This window comes from Tenebrio molitor, chromosome 3 (genome assembly GCF_963966145.1).
Source record: "Tenebrio molitor chromosome 3, icTenMoli1.1, whole genome shotgun sequence".
In the NCBI taxonomy this organism is placed as follows: Eukaryota; Metazoa; Arthropoda; class Insecta; order Coleoptera; family Tenebrionidae; genus Tenebrio; species Tenebrio molitor.
This window is the reverse complement of record NC_091048.1, coordinates 15964104-15971057: the sequence shown is the minus strand read 5'-3', so window position 1 is coordinate 15971057 and position 6954 is coordinate 15964104. Positions and strand designations below refer to the sequence as shown.

The following is a 6954-nucleotide window of genomic DNA, read 5'->3' as shown; positions in this document are numbered from 1 at the left end:
TTGACTCCGTCGATAACAGAAATGATTTAGTAACAAGAATCGTAGCAGTATGAGAACAAATACCACCAGAATTTTTATTAAACGCCGCAATAGGCGTCAGTGGAAGCTGTCGAATGTACCTTAGAGAGAATGGAGGTAATTTCGAACATTTGCTATAGTAAAGTTATGGTTACTTGATTTTTGGAAATTCAATTTTTTTTAATTAAAAAAAAATTTTTGATTTTTTATTTTAATGTTTGTGTTTCAGAAGATAAACATCTATCAGAATAAAAATAAAAAAATATACAGTACAACTTAAAAAAACAAAGTTAGCTGCGGTCTGTCAAAAAATATAATGTCAAAAAAAAATTATAGCATGTCGAGCTATAATGTTTCTAAAACGAATTTTGTTTGATGTATCATTTATTAAAATCGGATAAAAAATAAGGAAGTTATAGCACCAAAGGTTTTTCATAATACACCCGGTATAACAAATTAAGTACAGAAATATTGATTTATAAATTAAAGTATGATCGTATGAAAAGTTTTGTGCGTTGTGGAGTATGCAGGTAGGTATATGTATAAATCACAAAAAGAAATCGCGAATTGGTAATTATCTACTCCTTCGCGAGACCAGTAGTTCCATTGCAAAATAGGTGGTTTTTTGGTGGTCATTTGAATGTCACAATGACGTTCTTTTTCGCACTAATGCGTTTAACTGTCACTTTTTCGCATTAGTGCCAAAAAGAGTGAGAAGTATAAAATTACAAGAAAAGCTTTCTTTTCTTTTACTAAAGCAATCAAAGTATTGAATTGATCTCATCAGTTCATCATGTAAAAGAAACTTTTAAAAAACGCAAGCCATTGCTCAAATCGTTGATAATTGGCTGCGACTTCGCAGGTAATAAACTGGATATACATTACATATAGCAGCTATACCGCAGATCAAAATCACTCATTTGGCAAGAAAATCGCTACAAAATTGTAACAATAAATATCACTTTTGTAATAAATGAATTGGAGTAGATAGAGAGTGATAGAATGATAGGAGTAATAAATTAGTGAATTAAAAAAATTAAAACCTGTATTTCTTTTTTCTTGTTTTTTGCCTAATACTTTACGGAATTAGAAAAAAATCTTGTATGTAATTCGTTGCAAAAACATGTCTTTTTCGCATACGACGTCTAATGTGTCTAATGCGAAATAGTATATAACGGTATTAGGCCGATATGGGTTATATAACAGACATGGTTGAGGTATTGTAAAATCGAGGCGGCGCCGAGATTTTATAATCAACCGAGTCTGTTATATCCATATCGGCCGTATGTTGTTTTATAGTTTTCTTTATACCAATAATACTTAACATTTAACGATGATTTATTTGTAAGACTGACATTTCTCTTTACTTCAAAAATTAAATTTAGTTGTCATCTATGCCGTAACCGTAGCAACGGTAGCAAAAATAACGGCCTCGGTCTGATAATTTTGAATAACGGCCTAGTCTGTTATAGGTATCATATCAATCAAGCATTGAGTACTGATAAATCCTAATAACAGTATGGTATAAAGAAAAAGACATTTATTTATGGGCGTGAATTTTGGGACTTCATATTATTGGACCATTTTAATCTATTATAATATTAATAATTTTATTATTCGACAATTTTCCAGAAGAAAATTATGTCTTACATTTTTAGACAAAATAAGAAATGTATTTATTGTTTGTCTGATAAACCAGATTAAACCATAAAACTCCGAGAACCTTTCGGTAAGGGCATGGAAACGGTCAGGGCCTCAGGGCTTATTATTTCAGGTAAAAATTCAGTTTGGTTTCCATACTTATCTATATACTCTACTGTGTATTAGTGGCTGCATTATAAAGGTGGCAAAACTGAAACACTTCGCCAGTATCGGTCACCCTTAAGTAGGCTTAAGTTGTGTTTGGCATACCTATGTACATACCAGGGGTCAGGGGATATGGTATCCCGCTATGATTTTTGTTGGGTTCTTCAAAAGGAAGATGATAGCCCGCATAAAAGAAAAAAAAAATTTGTTTTGTATTGCAGGGGTTCCCAAACTGTGCGCCGCGGCGCCCTGGGGCGCAGTGGAGAGTACTCAGGGGCGCCGCAAGGCGCTCCTATTTTCTGTTCTCCGGAAACTAAATTTACTTATTTATATTCCCAATAAACAATTCAAATAATGAAAATTCCAGATACTTTGCCGAACCAGACTTTTTGCTGAAACTAGCTATTTGTGCGATATATTTCACCAACTGAATGCCTTGAAATGGTCTATGCAAGGCAATACCATGCACATCTTAAAATTATTGGAGAAAATTGGGGCGTTTAGGAGAAAACTGCAGTTTGTTGTGGATAAAAAAAATTAATGAGGATGGCGGTCAAGATTGTTTTCCGAAATTGCATCAATAGTCAATACCCGGCCTCTCTAATGAGCTCATTGTCTCACAAGACTTGCTGTCCCTTTCCACGGAATACCTTTCGAAGCTTACTGAATGGTTTGCAAAATACTTTTCGGAAGGCAATGTCGAACATTTTCCGTAGATCCAAGGTCCTCTCCATTCTCAAGCTCCACAAGAATTCACTTCGCAAGAAGAAGAGAGTCTCATTGAACTTTCTGCGACAACAACCTTCAAACAAAATTCGCTTGTTCCGATTTAGTGGAGTTTTGGATAACGGTCAAAACTGAATATCCAACTCTTAGTTTAAACACTATGAGGATTTTCATTCCCTTTGCAACATCCTATTTATGCGAAGCCGGATTTTCAGCTGCAACTGTAATAAAGAGCAAATATCGCTCAAAAATCAATGTGGAGCAAGAAATGAGAGTGGCAGTGGAAAAGCCTTATTTCGCAATTAGTTTTTATTTTTTAGCACGTAAGCTTCGAAAATATTCAGGAAACAATAGTGCGTTGTATTCTTTGCGAAGTGGGCTTTTAAACGAGGTGTCACTTGGCATACCCTTCCATTTGAAAAAAAAAGTTAGGGGTGGTTGCTAACTTCCGGGAACAGATATGCAAAAACCATATGCGCCAAAATGTGGGCAAGGAAAAAGAAAAATCGACCTGTTTCGGGATTTTTTACAAAAATCACCTACGTCCGTTATGGATTTTATTCCAGTTAAAGTTTCCACACTGTATATACCTACGTGAGCCCCAGATTGTGGTTATTTTCATTTCTGTGCCTAGTGTCATCAAAAAATAAAATTGTCATTGTACACAGATTTCGACTGGGGCGCCGTGACAAAATACTAAACCTGTAAGTGCGCCGCGAATTGAAAAACTTTGGGAACCCCTGTTGTATTGGATTGTACTGGTACTTAATTGTCCTTTCTCTGTTAACAATTTGCAATAGAATTATCATTGGTTTTTAAGTTTGTTTAGGTACTATTTTAATAAAAATAACATTAATGCATATGGGTTGTTACATGTTGTTCCTAACTCGGAATCTAGACGTGTTAGAATAAATCTGTTGACGTTTATAGAATCAGCAGACCCTAATTACCCCAGATTAGGTGTTTTTACTGCAGTTATAAAAAAAAATTCAAAAATGTCGGGTAGTGTAATTGTCTACTGACTAGAGACAATTTAAAAGTGACGATAAAAAAACAAGTTGCCATGAAAAAACAAATTTATTTATAGGTTTTAGGTTTACAACGAGCTAACAGGCGCATATTTAAAAGAAACACATTTTACAAAATCACTTCTCGAAATTTCATATTATTTAAGTTGACGTAATTTTTATGAATCAGTTTTGCTGGCTTCTCCGTTCTCGTAAGGATCTTCCACAGCTGTACGTTTGACACTGTTGCTGTTTTATTGATACATTTGGACATTTGGAAAACTGCAAAGACTGTGCCAATTCATAAAGGGGGAAACCTGGCTTAGATTGAGAATTACCGCCCAGTGGCTTTGCTGTCCAGCTTTTCGAAAGTTTTTGAAATTGCCATTTTCAACTCCTTGTCTTCGGTCTGGAGAAGCTTTCTGACACCTTCGCAGCACGGCTTCTCGAGAGGTCGTTCTACTGTAACGAACTTGGTCTGTGTGACGCAATTTATCTCGAAATGGTTGGACAGGAGGGGACAGGGGGATGTGATATATACGGACGTCGCCAAAGCGTTTGATAGGGTTGATCACAATATTTTGCTTCAAAAACTTTCCGAGTTCGGTGTCCATGGACTCCCCCTTAAATGGTTTTCATCCTACCTCACTGGGAGGCGGCAGTTTGTTTCTTGCAATGGATTCTCTTCAGGTGAATATTCTCAAGGGTCGGGGGGTCCCCAGGGTTCCGTCTTGGGCCCGCCACTTTTCAACGTTTACATCAATGATATTGTTACCGATTTAAAGTCCCACGCCCTGCTGTTCCCTGACGATCTAAAGATCTCCCTGCCTTCTCGACACTGTGCCCATTTTATCGGTTCCCGCCTTAAAACTACAAAATAGGCAACACAACTTACTTTTCGGAGATTGCTGTTTAAAAAAAAAGTTTTTGAAAATTTTCAAAAGGTTGCATTGAATATTACCGTCATGGATGACATCAGTCATCAAATACTTCAAAAATTAAATGGTGCGTTATGTCACTTCGTGGCATATTAAATGTTTCACTTTGGCTAACTATGTTTCTTATTTTAAAAAATAAATAATTTCCACCAAGATATCTGTGCAATGTATTATGTGTTGCCTATTGCTAAACCGTAAGGCGGGAAGAGATAAAATGGGCACCCTGTACTTTAGAAAAATAAATTCATTTGCAATAAAAAAATTAAGTAATAAAGAATCAAATTTAAATTTATTTCGCATATTAATGCGCTAGGTTAACGTCCATAAAAGTGCATAGTGCGCATAGTGATTTGTTACTTGGAAGCCTTTACCGTCGGGGAAGCTACCGCCAATGTCCCTCGCACTCAATTAGCTGTGGTCCGGCGTAAGTGTACAAACAGCCGCGTCACCCTTAAACGGGACAGTGACCAACCTAGGCCAGCTGACACGTGAGGAGAGGTACCCTATAAGTCTGTTAGAACCTTTATCCTTTTTATTTTCAATCACCGGAGTAGACCAGGCTTTGACCGAAGTTTTCCAGGGCTATCGCGTCGGGTTCAATTTAATTGGGGAAACAAGTCAAATCTAAACCGGATCACATAGTTCGCATCCGGATTGCAAACTCGTATAATGCTGTTCGCGACATAAACTTCTGTATTTGCTCAGCTTAGTCATTTATCCATGAGTCATATCTCAATTCGCGGGTCGTGAGTCAAATCTCATTCACTTAAACGTCCACCAATTTATTTATTCGTACGGCCTCTCGTAGAACCAAATTAAACTAAATAATAAACAACACATAACGTAGGGCAAATAAACATTTCTTTTCTCATTATTTTTGTTTTGTATTTTTCCGCAAAAAAAAAATCATCCGGGGGAATGCGGCAACTAACAATACAACAAATAAGGGAGGAAAGTTTTATCGAGGAAGAACCAAGGAAGTCGAAACGTTTCAACATGTCGATGAGATCTTAAGAGCTGTTCTGTTACCTTTGATAAATGAACACACTGGAGTAGTTTTCCAGAAATATTATGCCCATGTCGCACAAATTAGTGGGACCTTTCTGCAACAAGCCGAGGTAGAAATTCTTCCTTGGCCAGCTCGTTCTTCGGATTTAAATTCCATTTTTCCTCATGGGAAGACGTTTTCCTCAACAAGTAAGCAGTCTGGAGGTGCTGCGTCGTCACATACAACAAGCTTGGGATGAGATACCTCAAGAAAAAATCGATCATCTTATCCGGGACATGCCCCAGCAAGTTAGGGAATGTATTCCTAACCATGGTGACGCGATAAACTATTAATTTTTACACTTAATTTCTGTTCTTTTTTTGTGAAATCAATTATCTATGTAAAAAAAAGTTCGAGTATAATTCGACAAGAGAATTTCATGACTTTATTTCATCATTTGTTGAAAGAAATAGCGTTTCTAAACTAAACAGTCAACAAGATTTATTTATCGCTTTCAAAAAAGGCACGTCTCGTTTCACTCGCATTTTAAAATGGCCCACTCATGCCAAAAAGAGCCCAATTACACACGAACGAGTTGAATACAACGTTTTTTTGTTCGACGAGCCCCTTAATGGCTCCAAATCGCTTAAAATCTTTAAAATTGACTTGACGTTTTGTTTTGACAAGTTGTGACATTTATCAAAATTCGTTCACACAAGAGAAAATTCTCAAATTCTGACAGTGTCGAACAAAAAAAAAAAAAAGAATTAAACCTTCTGGTGCCAAATTTCGACAACAAATGGCTAATAGTTTAAGCTCGTTTCTCCAACACTACGAAAGCTCTATACTCATAAATACCAATCAAAAGACGATTATCTCATAAGCGAAGTGTAAAATTTGGGATTTGAAAGATGTTAAAACAAATATTCGATTAAAAAAAGATCAACATGTAAAAAATGTTTATTTTGAAGAGTTCCATTGGTGATTCAATTTATTACATGGATTTCCATAACACCCTGTATACAAGGTGTTTCACGTAAGAGTACGAGCCTGTCAAACTCAAATGCAATCCAATATGTATTCAATTTTCATGAGTAACTAGGTGAATAAATCATATTTTAAATAAACTTTTATTTATTTTGAAACATTGTAACATGCTACTTTCATTATTCTAATTAAATTGTTCGTTGGTATAGTCCAATTTTTACCCTTTTGCGATGACATCATTATCTAGTAACTTTACGTATGTTTGAGCTAGGATCAGAAACAAATTTGAATTGATCATAAATTACTAAAATGTGTCAAATTTGTTGACAATTGCTTCGAAAGGTTATGTTTGTAATCAATGTAATAAGTGAAAGAAATTAAAAATTGTCAAATTGACAGAAGCATAAAATAACCTCAGTGACCATCAATAAATAAACGTGCCTTTTTTTTGTTTTTTTTTTTCTGTTTCTGTCGTTTCAATAAA

The 6954-nt window shown here is 35.7% G+C and overlaps 1 long non-coding RNA gene across 1 annotated transcript; it reads right to left on the bottom strand.

Moving 5' to 3' along the window:
* Positions 1-3608: 3608 nt before the first annotated feature.
* LOC138127171 (uncharacterized) lies at positions 3609-6604 on the bottom strand. Its single transcript, XR_011158135.1, has 2 exons — positions 3896-6604; positions 3609-3848 (listed from the first exon to the last, which is right to left on the bottom strand). It is a non-coding gene; the product is annotated as an uncharacterized lncRNA (long non-coding RNA).
* Between the last annotated feature and the right edge of the window lie 350 nt (positions 6605-6954).